General features: G+C 37.1%; 1 long non-coding RNA gene across 1 annotated transcript; it reads right to left on the reverse strand.

The window, feature by feature from the left end:
* Window positions 1-13,507: 13,507 nt before the first annotated feature.
* LOC119798077 lies at window positions 13,508-16,699 on the reverse strand. Its single transcript, XR_005282665.1, has 4 exons — window positions 16,573-16,699; window positions 15,839-15,898; window positions 13,711-13,748; window positions 13,508-13,555 (listed from the first exon to the last, which is right to left on the reverse strand). It is a non-coding gene; the product is annotated as an uncharacterized LOC119798077 (long non-coding RNA).
* Between the last annotated feature and the right edge of the window lie 3,013 nt (window positions 16,700-19,712).

The raw sequence follows: 19,712 nt of genomic DNA on the forward strand, positions 1-19,712 counted from the left end.
AAGTCCAGTGGATTGTTTTTATTTTTTATTTTTTGAATGACTATGACTTGGATGACTGAGATTCTTCACCAGCATATTTGTATTGGTTTCTTTATTTCTTTTGCTTGATTGTCAAATTTGGAGATTAACATTTCAACTCATATTTCAAAAAGGTTTTAACTAGACTTTATAACAACGTTAGAAGATATAAATAAATATAAACAAATTTCACTTTGTGTTTCATTACTCCTCACTTTAATTCATATGGGGAAAAAAAGTAAGATATTGTTTCACCTTTAGAATCAAAACAGTTCTAGGCAGACATTCCTCAACCGTTTCAGTGTTTGTTTAACCTCTTGATGCCTGACTGACCAGTTTCTTTCTTGTATTTTTATTTATCACCTTTTTCACAGAGTGTTGTTGTATACAATCAAGACAACATGATTTAGAGCTCAGCCAGGTTTAAATATAAGGAATTTTCCTTCAGGTTTGATTCTTAAACAATTTAAACAGACAAAATAATAAAACAATGTACAAGAATGATCAATTTGAAAGCACTAATCCATCTATTTTACTTTAAATGTTAAGTAAAAATTGTCTGTCTACCCTACCCAGTCACAAGTGGAAACACTTGACACTTAAACATTAGTGTCAAACATTAGTGTTAAACATTAGTGCTTCTTAACCTGAATACCCTAACCTCTATAATGCCTGCCATTTATAAATGCCTGTTAAGGTGGAACAGGATTTAAAATGATGCAGGATTGTCTTATTTTTTACATCCTAAAAACTTGCCTACTATTATATGAATTAATACTTTTCAGGGTTACAGTATGCATCAATCATAATCTGAGCTTCAAATCAATCAACACTTTAATTCCTTCCAGCTAAAAAAAATATTGAAATATCTTTAAAGTAGATTTCATCTCATTTCTGTTTGCAGTGTTTTATATTATTTCAGTTACTCAAATGCTAATGGTAATTCTATTTAAATGACTTGCTTTAGCAATGAAAAGGCATAATTTAGCATTTAACCATGAAAAGAAAAAAAAAAACAGAATGCTTCAATAAAGAAAACAGATGCAAAAAAATGAGTTTTCATTTTATTATAATGACATAATAAACACCACTTTCACAGAAGGAAAGACTTATAAAGACCACCAGAAGAGCATATTGCACAATTCTGTCATTTTGTTCTTGATTCTTGATTGTCTGCATAGATCAATTTCACTGAGAATTGTCAGGGGGAAAAAAACACACGGGATGAAAACAATCAAGGGCTTTTTGTACAAAAATTCAGGGGGGTTTTTTGTTTGTTTTTTACAATATCACAAGAAATATAAAAAGAAAAACAGCCAATAAATAGGTTTATTTAAAGTTGGAAAATTCCAAGAACATATTTTATTTTTCTTTGTCACAGAAACAAAGCCAAGTATTTTCAGGAGAGGTAGAGAGGACAAACACGCTGTAGACAAGAACACTTCTGCACATTAAGCTAGAACACATACGTTTAGAACCTCATTTCACATTCATATAGTGACACATAACATATGTTATAACTGATTAATTAGACTTTGGTCCATAGGGCAGCAATAACAAAAACCAAACAACAAAAAATGAACACGTGTCCATATATCTGTCTATTGTCTTCCACTTATATAAGAACAGGGTGAACCTGGTTCAGCTTGAGAACCCAGACCTTGATCTCTCCAGCAATATTATTCTCCAAGCCGTGCTTTGGGAGAATCCTGGGAGAACCCTGGCCTAGCAGAGTTCTTCACAACTGGTCCTCACAACAGCTGTCTTGCATGTTTTTTCCCTTATGCCACATTCCTGAGTAAAATATTATGGATATATACTGTAATGGGTGGATAACAGGCTTCTGGAGAAGAGAGGATGTAATCCAATCCTTTAATTCAGGTTTGCAAGAGCAGTGGGCCCTGAAGACAGCAATGTAGAGGAAAAAAAGAGGAGCCATGGCCTCAACCATAGGGGAACTGACCCTATCCTATGTTCCGGATTGCTGCAGTGAATGCTAAACGTTATGTTTTAAGGACACAAGGAGAACCATATTCAGATAGAATAGATATTTCCCCCAAGTTTGCAAACCACACGTCTTTTTTATGCATGAACATTGTGTCCCTGAACTCAAGAACCAGTAGAAGGGCAGCTCTGGCTTAATCCGACCATATCTGGAAACATGATCAACTCTTGTTTTTTTTTAGTTATCCTAACCCATCATGACCCACTACATACCTTGAGTGTAGAGCTGAAACAATTCATCGCAATTAATGGATTACTTAAATAATCTTCAACTAATTCAGTAATCGGTTAATTGTTATTTGGAGTATAGAGACTCTAAAATATGCCTTTAGTTGACAGAGCAACCCACTTAGAACAGTAATTATATCAATATTGTAAAAAAAACATAAAACATTTTGCATTTAAGAATAAAAAAGTTTTTCTTTAGTCAATATGCTCTATCTAGAACTCCTTAAGTGGAACATTTTTTGTTTCACCTGGTTTAATTTAATAAAGAATCTTTTTTAAGGAAACTTTGGCTATCTGACTATTAATTGAAAAAATAATCGACTGATTAATCAATTTCCAAAATAATCTATAGTTGCAGCCCCACATGCGAGACACAATTAATCCTCCAAAGATCCTTGGTCTCTATTCCACACATTTGGATTAGCCAACCAATTTCCCATTAACCCAACAGCCAGTGCTCAAATGGATGGACAGTAGATGGGGGTGTCCTTTTGTAACCTCCTAAAGTAAGCTTTCCAGAAATAGAGGCTAAGAAATAGAGTCCCTCTATTTACTTAAAAGCACAGTAAGAAAAATGTATCTCAGCTCCACACTAAAGGTTTCCTTCCGTATATGGGGACAAAATCTCCTAATCTGTTGGTGAAATGCTACCAAGGAACTTTCTGAACACAGCAATCATTTTATGGCATTTCCTCTAAATCCCTGCAGGTTTATGTTATAGAACATTTTTTAACTCCCAGCCCTTAACGGCATTGATTCAAAGCAGCCACATTTTATTTTGTGAACTTTACAAGGGGTTTTGATAAAGTAACAATTTCCAATTATTTCTTCCTCTTTTTCTTTATCTTTTTATTTTCTTACAAAATGCTAGCACTGCATTTATACATCTTTTGGAATCACCTTGTCGGTACTTAAGTTCTATGATTTCATACTGTAATCATATATTTAATATTATGCTCAGATTTAGCTAATTAAAATATGTTAAAAAATATTTTTATTTTAATAGAATGCTAGCAACAAATGGTCTAGTTTACAAATAATTTACGCTACACTGTAGGAAAAAAAAGTTGAAATCTTAGTGTCATGGTTTTAGTTCTGTTTAAGTTTTCTCTTTGAGTTTTCATTGGTTTTATTTCCATTTTGTGTTATTCTAGTTATATTTGAGTTCTTACGTATTTCTTGTTTTCCCTCTGCTGCCTTTGGAACCTTAATTAAATCAGCAAAACTCATCTCTGCATCCTCATCTTTACATTTGGGTCCTCAACTAACTTCCACCAAACCTGACACTAAATAAATCAACTTTAAACGCATTTTTTCTTGAACTGAGCAGGGGAGACTCTTTGCCAATGGAATAAGACAATTTAAATTTAAAATATTTACATTTCAAGTGCATAATATCTAAATAACTTATTTTAAAGGGAAAATACTCAATTTATTGGCAGATCATCTTATTTACTCTCTCAAATTGAGCGTAAATACATTTATTTTAAATGTTAACTCTTTTTTTTTTAGATCCCAGATAGCAAAATTCTTTTGGTCCATATCTGGCCCACATCTGACATGTTCATCCGGTCCACATACCGCATGGAATGATGGCACTTGGGAGGTCCGCTCCTGTATGCCAGAAGTGGGCCACAACAAAGCCGACACAATGCCAAAAGTCAACCAAAAACAGGCCAAATCAGCCAGCACTAAACCAAATGTGGGCCGATGTACACTTTTATTCTGGCCCACATCCCACATGGAATGATGGCACAAGTGTGGTCCACAGTTGTTCGCCAGAAGTGGGCCACAACCAAGCCAACACATTGCCAAATGTCAACCAACATCAAGTAAAGCAGAACTCACCCAAATGTGGGCCACCACTGTACATTTTTATTCTGGCCCACATCCCACATGGGATAATGGCACAAGTGTGGTCCACAGTTGTTTGCCAGAAGTGGGCCACAACCAAGCCAACACATTGCCAAATGTCAACCAACATCAAGTAAACCAGAACTCACCCAAATGTGGGCCACCACTGTACATTTTTATTCTGGCCCACATCCCACATGGGATAATGGCACAAGTGTGTTCCACAGTTGTTTGCCAGAAGTGGGCCACAACCAAGCCAACACATTGCCAAATGTCAACCAACATCAAGTAAAGCAGAACTCACCCAAACGTGGGCCACCACTGTACATTTTTATTCTGGCCCACATCCCACATGGGATAATGGCACAAGTGTGGTCCACAGTTGTTTGCCAGAAGTGGGCCACAACCAAACCAACAGTGCCAAATGTCAGTCAAAAATAGACCAAATAAACCACCACTCACCCAAATTTGAGCCACTATGCATTCTTATTCTGACCCACCTACCAAATGGAATGACCACACTTATTTCTCACATATGACCCACAGCCTAGTCATAATGCTACATATCAAACAAGAGCAGAATACATTAGAACTCACTCAAACAGGTTTACAGTCTACAATCTTGTCTATCCTGCACACTTTGGAGTCACAAACAAACCATGACAAAATGTTAAATATAAACACATCGTATGAATAAACCAGAACTGGTCTGAATTTGTGGCTGAATGTCATTATGGTACCTTCAGATACTTTTAAATGGTGGCATGCAGTGGTCCAGCCTTGTTGGTCTCAGGATCAAAGATATAGATACCTACTGAAGAATTAACTAAATAACCACACAAGAAACAATTTGTGAACAGTAGAGATTCTTTTTTATTCTTTTTTACTCATGTCACAAAACAGGCAAAACAAAACAAGCATTTAGATGAACATGAATATTCAGTCAAAATGCAGAACACTGCTGTTGACCTCCAACGCTCACTCCAAAAAAGTCATGGCCCCAACATTGTTTCATCTTCATCTGGCCCTTTAAGAAATGCACAAAAGAACATATTTTGTTGACTCAGTAAAGCAGTACTGTGGTTATATGGTTGCAGTGAAGTAAAAAAATCTTATCAGGAGACCAAACATAAAAGGCCCTGTAAAGTGATATGCTATAAAGATGTACAATATAGTGTTTAGGGATGGGCACAATTAATCGATGATCGATAATAGATCATTAAGAATTTTTTCGATCATGTAGTTTGTTTGTTTTTTTCGATCATCTAACGGTGTTATAAAACACTGTTTATAGTTCATTCATATAGTGTACGTCTTGAATCTATGTAATACATGTCACAATGTGCCAGGTAATTAAATATCCGACCAGCGGGGGGCGATGTTGACCAAAGACAGCAGAGAAGCCTGAAGTTACAGTAATAAAACATACTGTACACTGTAACGATAAGCGACGATAAAAACTACCAGCAAAATATTTTGTATTATAAATCTGTCACTAAATTCTGTCTTGAAAGCCCTACAAAATACTAGAAACCACTAAACTATATCAATTAAGTTCAAGTACTGCACCTGTACTGCAAAACTGTAGTGATACCAATCAACTAACTTTTCTTATTAAAAAAACATAAGTGGTGCAACTGCAAACACAACCTGATAAATAGTCATCTCATGATAAAAAAAAAATAAATTCAAATTGTTATTGTGGGGAATTTCTTTGACGATATATCGCACACAATAAAATATCGCCCATCCATATAAAACGTACAGTATTGTAAGTAGGTATTGTAGCTGACTTACCTGCGAGCTGTGTGGAACGCCTTTTCTCCTCTCTCTTTCTCATTCCACCATCCCTGTCTCCGGCGAGATGAAGCCACCTTTTTATATAAGCCTCCACCTCCTGGTCTGTTGCAGTGGCTGTTAACTGATTGTTTCTGACTGTTCCTAAAAAAATAGAAAACTGTAAAGCTTTGAATACATTGCACACAATAGTGAGAAATTGGCTAACTGCATGACATGCTATATCCTGCCCATAGTTGGACAGCAATGAATGTAGTTTGAAAACAGTCTAGCCATGACCAGCTAATTACTAAACTGTAGGAGGAAAACTGATTGCAGACCAGAGCATCTTAGAACAGGGGACAGATAAACAGCTGGAGGAGATGATGAAGCACATAGTTATCTAAATTTTTATTAAGGTGCAGATCACTGATACTTTGGCGCATAGTAGCCTGTGCCTTCTCTAGAGTCTCTTTTTCAAGTCTTCAAGTCTCTGAATCGACTTGGAGCATGATAAAACAGCCCTCACTATTTGCTTGTCACTGAGAGACTTGGTTTTGCAGATGCAGCAAAAAAAACAAAAAAACAAGCAATGGCATCCTATTAGAATACAATAGAATACTGTCTGCTACCACACTGATACATAATCATCCACACATGCATTTTGATAAATTGATATGATTAATTTCAGCACCCATATCTACTCACAAGCATGAAAGAAAATGAAGAAAGGATTTATAAGACACATCACTAGGAAATATAACCCACAATTAACACTTACCAGTGATTACATCTTTTAACTGGAGGCTGTGGAATGCCGTTTTCCCATTCACGCCACGCCAGTTAAGTTGTTTGGCCAGGGAGTTGGTGAATAGATTTTTCATAATCCGCCACACTGTGTCCTTGATATCAACTCCACCGATGACACTCAAAGCAGCAGTCTCAAAAAAAAAAAAGAGAACATACATGATCAACACAAGCAGAATTAAACTTTTAACATCTTGTTCAAAAAAAGTTAAGATGTCTGTAAATAAGGAGGAATCGTCACAAAAAAGCCATTTCATGCTCAAAGGGAGGGTCTGACTAATGTTTGGTAACAAAACATTGGTGAAATGAAGGAGTTTGTGGCAGATAATGATTATTTAGAGGCTGCGCTGATCTGGAGTGGATCTATGGCTCTGTTCGAAAACCTAGGACGCATCCTTAGAAGACCGGATTCAAGGCCGATTACGTCATAGCGCGGCGCCATGGTCTGGTCGGATTCCAAGAGTCCTCGTTATGCGGCCTTAAAATGCGTCCTTCTTTTTGCCCGATTTGAAGGACGGGTCCGATGTATCCTCGGTATTCTTGGATATCCCAGGATTCATTGCGAGACCAAGCAAGCTGTGATCAGAGGAAAGGTTACTTGGCGCCAAACAGTGGTGAAAATTGGAAGTTCAGTTTAATATAATACAAGTCATTTAATAGTTCCGTCTGAAATGAATGAAAATAGTTGTTTTAATGGTTACTGAGTCAGATATGTGGCGGTAATGTTTGGTTTATCTAAAGGTTTTAATCTGTTACTGTGTAAATGGGTTTGGCTGTAATTAAAGGACAGATTCTAATATATTTGTAGGTAGGGGACTATAAATCTGATAGGAGTTTTATCTTTTTATTGCTGTTTTGCACAATATGCTTAACTTCGTATTTTTTGTTGTTGAATATTAGAGATTTTGCAGATATATTTTTTTATAAATACATTGTTTAGATTTACTTATATCTTTCTACCCCTTTTATAGAATAGAATAGAAAATCCCTTTATTTTCCCACAATGGGCAAATTTACAGCAGAAGAAAGATTATTGAAAATGGTCACACAAATGAGGACCTTAGAAAAATGTATAAGAATAACATAACAGGGAAGAGTTAAAATATAAACAATACAATGCTGTAAAGTGTTTTAACAATATAAAACTGGGGAATAAATAACCAATATGCAGCTATGGACATTTTTACAGTATTGGATATTTGAAAATAGCAGCAGCATCAGAGATGTGCAGAATGACGGCAGCAGGTTATTTAACTGACTAAGGTTTCTATCATTACATTGGATTTTTTTATTTGTTCCTGCTCCCGGTGGTTGGAACCTTTATTCCATTCTGGATTTTTGTGAGTGTAGTCTTTGTTCACTTCACAATAAAAAAGAAATAAATAAACAGTTTTGAAAACTTCTGTATTCATTCTTTTCCTGCTTTGTGTGTCAACGTTCACGGTTGCTAAGCAACAGAGCATACGGCGGTAAAACCCGCCGAAGGGTAGACCTGGTCGAATTCACAGCCAAAACTCTTCCGGTCTCCTTATTTTCAAGGACTTGGAAGGATCCAGTCTAGGTAGACCGCGTCCTTGGAGGACCCGTCCTAGGTTTTCGAACAGAGCCTATATATCCCCTGAAGGAATTTAAGTTGCACAAAAACTGTCTGGGCAAGGAAATGAAAGTATTTCATGCTAGAAAATAGTTCCAGGTTGAAAAAAAAACGAATAAGGAAATTCACCTTTAAGCCAGCTCCTCTGTTTCCTTTCTTTCATTACTGGACAAACTGACTAATCCAGGTGTGCCTGACCTCAGTAACTGGCCAGACACACCTGGATTAATCAGTTTGTCCAGTAATTAAAGACAGAAAACAAAGGTGATGGCTTAAGTTTGGGAAGTTCTGGAGTTGTGAATAGAGCCCATTTATGGTCAAAGCTAACAATTTATGTACTCACACTGTACAGTCTGATCATCAAACACGACCACAAAGCTCACACTTTATGGATGAAAAATGTCCAAAGACTGACTGCTCTGTCTATTGACAGCTGTCAGTAAATATTTATTTCAATAAATCAATACATTTTCAGTGAAGTCATTTCAGTGTGCTATGAATTATTTTTTTTTACCTGAGATATCCATGTAACCAGCTGATCTTCATTTTGGATGTGCAGGATGAATTTTGTTTCCCACAGATGTACAAAACATGTATCCAAACACTCTTTAGTTTAGAATAGTCTTCACTTAAATAAAAAAAAAATCTAGCAGAAACACTAACACTCACAAAATAGTTCTAGAGTGAGAAATGCATTGTTACCATTTTCTGTTTAAAGTCCGCCTCCTCCCTGACCCGCTTCTCCAAAGCCAGTAAAGAGCTGATATCCTTAACTGGGAGGACATCTTTTTCAAGGACCTCCTGCCCACCAACAGGTTGTCCATGGATCTTGTTCAGGGTCAGGGTAATAATTTTGATCTGCTCCATGATAAGCTCTTGGTTTGTCAGGAGCCTACAAAGAAGAGCTAAAACAACATACAATAAAATAATTAAAAAGAAAGAGGCATTGGAAGATGAAAAAAATTGTGAGACAGAGAGGGTATGTGCATTAGTGTACAAATACAATCACTTACGAGCAAGGTTTGAAGCACCTGCAGCTGACAGTTCATTGCCCCGACTGGTCCCTGGTTGTTGTGGGCTAGCATTGGGCAGTGGTCTTGCCACTGATGCAGGTCGTTGGGGGCTAGGGGCCCTTCTCTGTGTTACACTGAAGTCTGGCCGTTGAATTTTGGGGGCTGCAGGAAGTGATGATTTTGGTGCAGGTGAGTCGCTGTCGCTTTGAAAGCGCATGTTTGGTCTAGTGTGTGCGTATAGGGGATTTGGATGGGGAGAGGAAGAAATTGAAAGTATAAAACATTTGTAATTGGTAAGTTGTTGCACTGAACATGTATTGCTTTAGGTATAGCACACATCAGACTTCTTAGCCCTATTACTTTCATTAGCAAGGGCAGGAGAATACCTTCAGTAATCACTCACTACACATGAGTAAAAAACCTTATGAGAAAGAAGATAATTGCATCTGATGATACACATTAATCTAAGACCACTACACCAAACTCTACACTATAGGGAGTCCGGTGTAAGTTGAGTTCCTTCTCATATTCAGGATCACTACATTAAAACAACAGGCTCTATGCACAACTCCACCACTTCCTGAACTTCAGGAGGCTCCTTTGTTTCCTGTCTTTCATGATTGGATGCACTGATTAATCCCAGTGTGTATGACCTAAGTAACTGGCCAGACACACCTGGATTAATCAGTTCGTCCAGTAATGAAAGACTGGAAAAAAAGGAGCTACCTTAAATTCAGGAAGTAGTGGAGCTGTGCATAAAGCCCATTGTAGTCACTGCAAATAATTACTCTGTATACATTTCAGGGTGTTGTACATTCCTACAAACAAGTAAGAGTGGTACCTGGGTGTGACAGTAGATAATATACTGTAGCCTCTTCAAAAAAAGCGGTCTGGTGGCACAGCTTACCCCACGTATTGGATAAGGGTTTTTTTTTGTTTGTTTGTTGGTTTTTTAACATATGGGATACGTTGCCCATAGCAGGGTATGTTGAGCCACCCCTGTCCACTAGGGCTGGGTACCGAACTTCGGTTCTTTTATGGTACCGACCGAAATGCTTCGGTTCTACAGAGTATCGAAACATGCCTCTTCTTTCGGTACCAAGTTTCGGTGATTGGCTGTAACACTTAACGTGATTGCATCATCCAGGAAAAATACACAGGTGGTCACGCCTACAGCCAGGGTTCATGTGTATCTGTTGTGAACTAGTTGCGAGCATCGTGGAACCCCTTTAAAATGCCCCCCAGGTCAGAAGTGCGGCTTCACTTTATTAATACTGATGCTAATAGTGCGCAATGCAATACATCGTGCACGGAAACAATTTAAGAGCAGAAAGTTGCTCCGTGTTTGACTGCAAGAAGAGCGGACCGCAGCCAGCGCGACCATCCTCCTCTCAGCAGCCCGTGGGCGGAGCAAAGCCAGAGCGGAGTGAATCATGCTGCTTTCACACTGGACGCAGCAGGAGCAGCAAAATCGCGTCTGCTGCTTCCTTTTTGCTGCTTGTACCAGTTAGTTCTGACGCACAGCTGAAGCAGCTTTGCTGCTCTGGCTGCGCGGTCGAAAAGTGGCTCTGACGCGCGTTGGGCGGAGATACTCTATCCTTTATTTGCCTTGCAGCTATATTTGCTGTGATCAGTGGGAATAAAGTAGTTTTATTATGTTTTTTAGTGAGAAAATCCACCTGAAAACGTAATCAGTGCAGTCAGTTCATCCTGCCTTCCAATATTTCTGTCGGAGCCGCTCAGACCCCCCCATACCAGCGGTGCGCTGTCAGTAGGATCCCATTCAATGGGCTTGTTTTTCAGACATGGTAATTTTTCTAAAGGAAAACTGCTAAGTAAAAAGGTCCTCACAATGTAACAGTGAATATTAGACACTCATTTTTTTTTTTTTTTTTTTATGTAAGAGGAAAAATGTAAATGGAAAAATCAGAGCTTAAAATAAAACTCAAGATTTGTACTTTTTTATGTTGTGTAATTTTCTTTTTCTTCAAATTGATATTATAAAACTGGTATCGAAAAAAGTATCGTTCAGGAACCGGTATCGAAGTGAAGGTATCGGTATTGGTACCGGAACCGAAAACTTTTGAACAATACCCAGCCCTACTATCCACCCCCTTTATCCATCTCCCACCCCCACTTCTAACAATATTCCACCTGTCCAGGTTGCAGATGAACACAAAACCAGGGACCTGTTTCTGAGCTACCAACTCACTGAGATTTTATAATTTTTTGGGGGTGGGGTGGGGGGTAATTTTGACATTACTTTGCAAGAATCCATTCTCTTCCTCTCTGAAAGTAACGCTTGCCTTACAAGAAACAACACTGCCTGTTTTAAGGTACATACTGTAATCATAATCCAGAATCATGCTGTAATAACCTGAAATACATTCATTATTCAGTGTATAGGACAAGTGGCTCAACTCATCCCACAGCTACTTTATGGAATTTATTCCTCCCCGCAGCTGAAAGGGTCAATTTTCACACAGGTTTACCACCTCATAGATACCATGACTCGTGTATAAAACAAATTTATAATTCTATCTAAACACAAATCTCATAACACTTGATTATTGACTGGATTCACTCTCAACAGTGAAAATGTTTTGTTCTCATTTTTGGACATACGTATGTCAAACCACTTTTATAGTTCTTGCCTTTACATACTCCATGAAATTATACCATTATCCTAAATATTTGGTCACATGTTCATTTTTTTCCTTAAGGGTTCCTAGCAACAATTGGTGGTTAAACTTGTCCCTAGGTTCAACTTACCCAGGTCTCCCCAACTAAGTGATTTTTCTACAACATAATGTGAATGAATAAAGAGATTCAGTTTTCAAAGCTAAATGTTATACTTCAGCCTCAAAACATGGCATCCTGTGTAGTTGGTGTTTACAGCTCCAGTGGTTGTACCTTGATAGTCATCAATATCACATAAGTAATGGTATTATAATATTAGTTTATGTATAACACTTTATGAATTTATATGAATTGCATCAGCAAATGACTTACTTTCTAAAATAAACTGAATTAGAAATCACTCTAAGTGAGGTGGTTATTGACAGTGGCTAATGAAGTAATAATTCTTAATATCTCACAAATATAGTGCTGTAGTGGCTTTGAATGCTTACAGTCTTTTTCGCTTTCTCTGTGGTATGTCATCATCTTCTTCTGCTGTCTGTAGCGGTCGAGGTGTGGGTTCTGCCTGGGAAGTTTGAGGCCGGTCAGTTTTTGTGTATTTTGCTGTAAATAAAGAGATTTAGTATATATTACTCTAATAGTGTATTTTTTTTTTAATGACTGAATCAGGTATGTGGTGATGTGTATACCTGCTTTATATAAAATCCTAACTCTAACTCTTCCCCCCAAGATGATCGCTGCTGACTCTGCCATCATCTACACGCCTTTACAACAATCTTCAGGGTTGTAGTAAAGAGGGCCACTGACAAATGTCATGTACCACCCACTGCTGGCACCACCACGACTTCTTGGGTCTCTACAAATTCAACAATGTTAAAACATTGCCTAGAAGAGGAAGAGGATACAACAACACAAACGATAATATTTAGAAATAGCTAGACAAACCCATACACATTCCCAACTTACATATTTAACAAACAATTGGAAAGACCGTCAATGATTCAATTGCAATTTGAAAAGCTAGGTGACCTATCTGGAACAATGCTGTCAAGTCTCTGAAATCATTTTTAGTCTCGAAACATATTCTGATTACCCAAAATAGTGGAATGATCCACCAGCCAAGGGTCTAAACAGCTGGCAAACCTGTGTCTTAAACAATGTTCTGGCATCTTTGGTGCAAAGACAGGAAGAATGAACTTTTATAAAGAGACAAGAGGGCATTACAAAGCAATCAGGTAAATTCCCAAACTAGTGTACTCCAGACTCCTCAAGGCAACTTGCTAAACTCTCCCCCAAAATTTCGATCACTTGAAGCAGAGCGATTTCTGTCATCGTCGATCCATCACAACTGTAATCCACCATCTCCGCCTCGTCTATGTCCACGTTTGGTCTGGTGAATTCAGCGATTGCGCCTCCGAGGTTGGAAGAACTCACTTCATCCTGAAAACTGCACTCTTCGTCACTGTCAACCTCAACTCAAACCTGGTCCATATAAAGAGTCCAAGAACCTTTCAACACTCTTTTGACAGCTTTTTTCCTTAAATTACAGCGTGTGGTATTACAGGATCACTAACCTATTTGGTGTTTAGCAATTTGTGCAGCTCAGCAGCAGAATGATACTCTGAAAGAGAAAGAAATGAACAAGCATTACACATTGGTACGTCATATATCAGTACATTTGTTTATTTATCTGACAGGGACAGTGCAAAGGTAAACGGCATGAGGGCAAGGTGTGCATTTGTAAAAAAAAAACTGTGTTTCTCCAGAGATTCCTACCTTTAATGAGTTCAATCGTTTCTGCCACCACCAGATTTCTGTAACAATATTGTAAAATTCATCATAACAGTATAATACACTGTTGTTAAAATGTATAATGTATAGGGATGCACAATATAATCAGCCGCTATCGATATTGGCCTAAAGTGAGTGTCGAACATCACCCCACCGATATTTAACCGATATTCAACCGACCAGCCCACTGTTTCAGTGTATCAGTATTTTTTTCCACACTATTTTTCAAAGTGTTGGAAACGGATAACAAACTGTTTGCAATCACTACTTATTTTTTCAGCTTTAATATTGGTATCAATATCAGTTATCGGCCACAAGTTTTAAAATATCAGCATATCGGATATCAGCCAAAACTCCAATATCGTGCATCCATAATAATGTAGCACTGCGTCTTTTTCCTTCACAAAAATAAAGTCATACAAACAAAAAAGTCATTCACATTTTGCTTTAGAAAAATAGAAATTATGTATTTATTTTCCTAGGGATGTAGTTGAAGCCGAATCAAAGAAATGCAAGTTCTTTTTTTTTTTTTTAAGCAAAATATGAATGCCAAAATATGCTTACACTGGCCACTGAATTGCTCACAACACAGCATTCTTTTGGAAGAGCATGCAAGTTCAAAAAATGCATAATAGTACATAAACTGAATAATTATAACAGTTAACCATTCTAATTTTTTTCCAAGTTCAATCTAAACTATTTTCTTGTCAGTATACAACATCTAACCAAGGGTGAAAGTAGTTTTAAATTCTTGCCGGTACTGACTGACACATTAATCTATCTCTTTATAAATGAGTAGATGAAAATTATTCTTAATGCACATTTACATTTTGTATTAGGGCTGGGCGATATAGAAAAAAAGCTTATCGATAAAAAAAAAATGCATATTGATCGATATCGATATTATTGAAAAGATTTGAAACCATATTTTATGTGCAGCTCTGCCTGGACTTTTTATAATATTGCTAAATGATTTAATTTTAATAAAGAACACAAATACAGACTTCCAATTAAATATTTATTTCATTAACTTTTTTAACAATTACAGTATTGTTTTAAAGAAAAATAACTTAAGAGACCTGAGTTATGTTATTAAATACTGACAAAGAATAAACTAAAGTGACCAAAATAAATATAAACAAATAAATAAATGCTCAATTCCAATTGTTTTGTCAGATCCGAACTTTTTGTGTGGGTGTTCACATTACATTTCTAAATGTGTCCTGTCCACCGACTGCAATGACCAGCTCACGCTTAAGTGATAGGCATGCTTAGTAGGGCTGGGCGATAATTCAATAACGATATATATCAATCGATAGACCAAGCGCCGCCCTCTCAAACCACAACACAGAACACATGAAGATGTCGCAGCAAGGAGAGGCGGAGGAAATTGTTCCAAAGAAGGGTTTTTGTAGTTCGCCAGTATGGAAGTATTTCAGTCATGGCAAGTCGGAAAAAAAACAAACCACAGTCATCTGTAAAATGTGTCGGGAACCAGTGAAAATGAAGTCTGATAACGCAACCAACTTTTTTTTTTTTTTTTATCATCACAGCCGCAGGAGTACGAGCTGTGTAGGCCCCGACGCGGCTCTCCTCCGAGGAATCTTCGGGAAAAAATATATATATTAAGTTCTGGGCAGTTTCCCACGTTGTTCCAATTAGTAGTAACACTTGAGAGAAAAATGCTGAGGGGCCAGCAACTTCAAAGTACTAACTCCGGTTAAAGCAGGAAACTAAGCTGAACCAGGTTCAGCTTAGAAGAATGGGGGCAGCGGGGGGGTGGGGGGTCCATTTATTTGTTATATTTATTTTGGTCACTTTAGTTTATTCTTTGTCAGTATTTAATAACATAACTCAGGTCTCTTAAGTTATTTTTCTTTAAAACAATTCTGTTATGGATAAAAAAGTTGGTTAAATAAAGATTTAATTCGAAGTCTGTGTTTGTGTTTTTTATTAAAATTAAAACATTTAGCAAAATCATAAAATATCCAGGCAGAGCTGCACATAAAATATGGTTTCAAATCTTTTCAATAATTATCGATATCGATCAATATGCATTTTTTTTTATCGATAAGCTTTTTTTCTATATCGCCCAGCCCTACATTTCACACACCTTTTCTCTTCTGGCTTCACAGCGGCGCGCCCTCTCACTCACGTTCACACACTGCGCTGCCTGGACCACAAAAAATTTATTCCACAACACTTTCATTATTTTCGAGATTGATGTTCAATCAGAGCCAGAAAAATATGATTTAACTGTTTCTCGGATGGATGCGACATGCCGTACAGACTGCGGTCGCCTTTTTTATGTGTTGCTAAAGTAAAATTGCTGCTTTGAACTCAAACACAGCTGCTGTCCTACTGATTTTAAATAGGGCATTTTGCAATAGACATGAAGTAATTAATCTTGCAGTAAACGAACGTTCAGGGAGCTGGGGAGACCACCGGACTTCTGGAGGAGAGGAGGAAGGGCAGGACACCAGTGCCAGCATGAACTAAAACTCAGCTCAGACAGTTAAATTCCGATTGGATTAAAATGGATTTTCAAACAGACAAAGTAGTTTTAAAGAGCATGAATTGCTGGTAGATCTTTTTTTTTTGTAAACAGTGCGGTGGTGATGGTTCTAGAGGCTTTACTGCATGCCGCTGCTAATCTTTTAGTGGTAGCTACACAATACTGGACCATACCAGCTTACTTTCACCCCTGTTAACTGAAAGTTAACTAGCTAACGTTTTTTTGTACCACTGGCAGCTAAAAAAAAAAAAACATGTGAAGTTCCAACAATAAAAGCTAAACGTTTCCCACAGACAGATTAAGGCATTCATTTATTTTGTTAAGGGACTCACCTCCCCGTTGCGTCCTCTCCTGGATAGACCTCACGGCTCCCGCACTTTCTGCTCCCGAGTGCGCTTTGTAAATTCGAATATGATGCATTCAAAACACTCGTAATTTGGATAACTCCAACTTGAAACAAAAAAAAAATGTCACGGAAAGTAGAATTTGAATAAAAATACGATCCTTCACGGCATACAGACTAAAATGTTGCCTTAATTTTAAAGTACAAAAGACCACTGCCACTGTGAGGCCCCATATTTAGGTGTGCTTTTGTAAGTGCATTTACAATTTACATTGTCCAATGGTTCCACATATGAACTCTCACGTTGGTCCTTACTCAATTTAGCTTTACATCTTTAATTTAATTCTTTTGGACAAAACAAATACATGACACAATATTTAAAAATATAAATAAATAAATAAAATATATATATATATTTTTCTTTTTTCCTTTTTTATATATACATAACCCCCATATATACATATATATATATAATATATATATATTTAAATATATATTATATATATATATATATATATAATATATAATATATATATATATAATATATGTATGTATTATAATACTATATATTATATGTAATGTATACAATTATATATATATTAGGTATAATATATATGTATATATATATGTACATCTATACATATTAATCTATATATATATATAGGTATATATATATACTATTAAATATTATATATATATATATATATATAGTCTAAATATATCCATATATAAATGCTAAATAAGACCTATATTATATACATAATATAAGTACATTAATGTACAAAATATATCTATATACATTTATATATATTAATATATATCAAGTAAACATGTATATATATATTATATATATATATCATAATAAATGTATAATACATATGTATAAATATATATAGGTATATATGTACATATATATGTGCATATATACATACATATAGTCTATATATATATATATATATATATATATATATATATATATATATATTAAATAGTTAAAGGGAAGCAAATGAAGAAGAATCTTTTATATAATCTAACTCCTTCTGCACACTCGAAATATGTTATACCTATCAGACTTCACACAAAAAAAGATCTAGTAAATTTGACGTCGAGAGGCGTGATTGTTAAGCAGCGTAGATATGGGAAACCTGCTGATTGTTTCGCCTCATAAGACGAATTGAGTAAACCTGCCTCATATGGAAGACAAAGAAGTATGTGGCATTCACTGAGGAGTGTGAAGAGAGTGAGCATTAATTTAAAACATGAAATAATGAGCGAGAAAAACATTAAACCTTGTAAGATAATATATACATACATATGATATAGTATAGGTATTATATATAACATATATATATATAATATAAAAATATTATATATTAATATATATAAAGTAGAAGAAGGTTGGGAGGTATATATATATGATATATACACTATATTGCCAAAAGTATTTGCTCACCCATCCAGAATTATTGAGGAAGCAGTGTTCCAATCACTCCATGTCCACTAGGTGTATAAATACAAGCACCTATGGCAAGCGACTGTTTTTTACAAACCTCAAGTGAAAGAATGGGTCCTCTCCAGAGCTCATCTGAATTCCAGCTTGTAACGTGATAGGATCACCTGTGCAACAAATCCAGTCGTGAAATTTCCTCGCTCCTAAATATTCCACAGTCAACATCAGCTGTATTATAGAAAATGGAAGTGTTTTGGGAACCGACAGCACTCAGCCACGAAGTGTAGGCCACGTAAACCGGACGGAGCAGGGGTCAGCCGTAATGCTGACGCGCAAAGTGCGAAGAAAAGAGCGCCAACTTTCTGCAGAGGACAATCACGTACAACCTCCAAACCTTCATGAGGCCTTCAGATTAGCTCAAGAACAGTGCTCAGAGAGCTTCATGGAATGGGTTTCCCATGGTCGAGCAGCTGCATCATTGCAAGCCATACATCACACCAAGTGCAATGCAAAGCGTCGATGCGGTGGTGTAAAGCCGCCGCCACTGGACTCTAGAGCAGTGGAGACGCATTCTACGTAGTTTTTTTTCCCCCTTTCTTTCTTGTTCTCTGGAGTGACGACTCGCGCGCTTCTCCATCTGCAAGGACTTGATGTGACGGTCTGGGTTTTGGCGAGTTTGCACTAAATAAGAAACAGGTACATGTCTGACTGCATTGTCCCAAGTGTAAAGTTTGGTGAGAGGGGGAATTATGGTGTGGGGTTTGTTTTTCCAGGAGCTGGCTTGCCCCTTAGTTTCCAGTGGAAGAGAACTCTGAAATGACTTCAGCATACGCAAGACATGTTTGGAACAATTCCTCAACTTCTCCAACTTTGTGGGAACGTTTCGGAGAGCTGGCCCCTTCCCTCAATCCAACATGACTAGTGCACCAGTGCACAAAGCAAGGTCCACACATAAGACATGGATGACACAAGTCTGGTGAGGATGAACTTGAACTCGCCTGCACAGATCCTGACCTCAACCCGATAAACACCTTTGGGATGAATTATAGCGTAGACTGGAGAGCCAGCCTTCTCGGTCCAACATCAGTGTGCGACCCTCACATAATGCGCTTCTGGAAGAATGTCAAAAATTCCCATAAGACACACGCCTAAACCTTGTGGACCAGCCTTCCAGAAGATTGTCAGCTGTTCTAGCTGCAGCAAGGGTGGTGACCGACGTCTAATTGAACCCTATGGAGTTAGGAACGGGATGTCACTAAGCTCATATTGAGGTCAAGGGCAGGTGAGCGATATACTTTGGCAAATAGTGTACTATATATATAAATATATATACAAACATTCCTTAACAAACAACAATTCAGCACAGCCAGCACATAATTAATAGCTACTGAACAGATGGCTCTAAGCTAGACTAAAAGGCATAAGGAAGGAAAAATCAACTTGGCTATGCCTATGAATATCCTGCTAGTTAATGAGTGGTCAGTTGTGGCTTCCCGAACAACTCTCAGGATTCAACATCTGCTTTTAACTTTTTCTTTTATTATGAATGGTTTTATTATCTCTTGAAATCAGATGGCAAACACTTCAGGCTTGCCATGGGGTGCTGTTTGTCCATTAGATAGACATTAGCTCTGACATAAAATTCTTCTCTCACCTCTCCATAGTGGAAACACTAAAGC

Source organism: Cyprinodon tularosa, unplaced genomic scaffold (assembly GCF_016077235.1).
Source record: "Cyprinodon tularosa strain WSP-4 unplaced genomic scaffold, ASM1607723v1 ctg61, whole genome shotgun sequence".
Taxonomy (NCBI): Eukaryota; Metazoa; Chordata; class Actinopteri; order Cyprinodontiformes; family Cyprinodontidae; genus Cyprinodon; species Cyprinodon tularosa.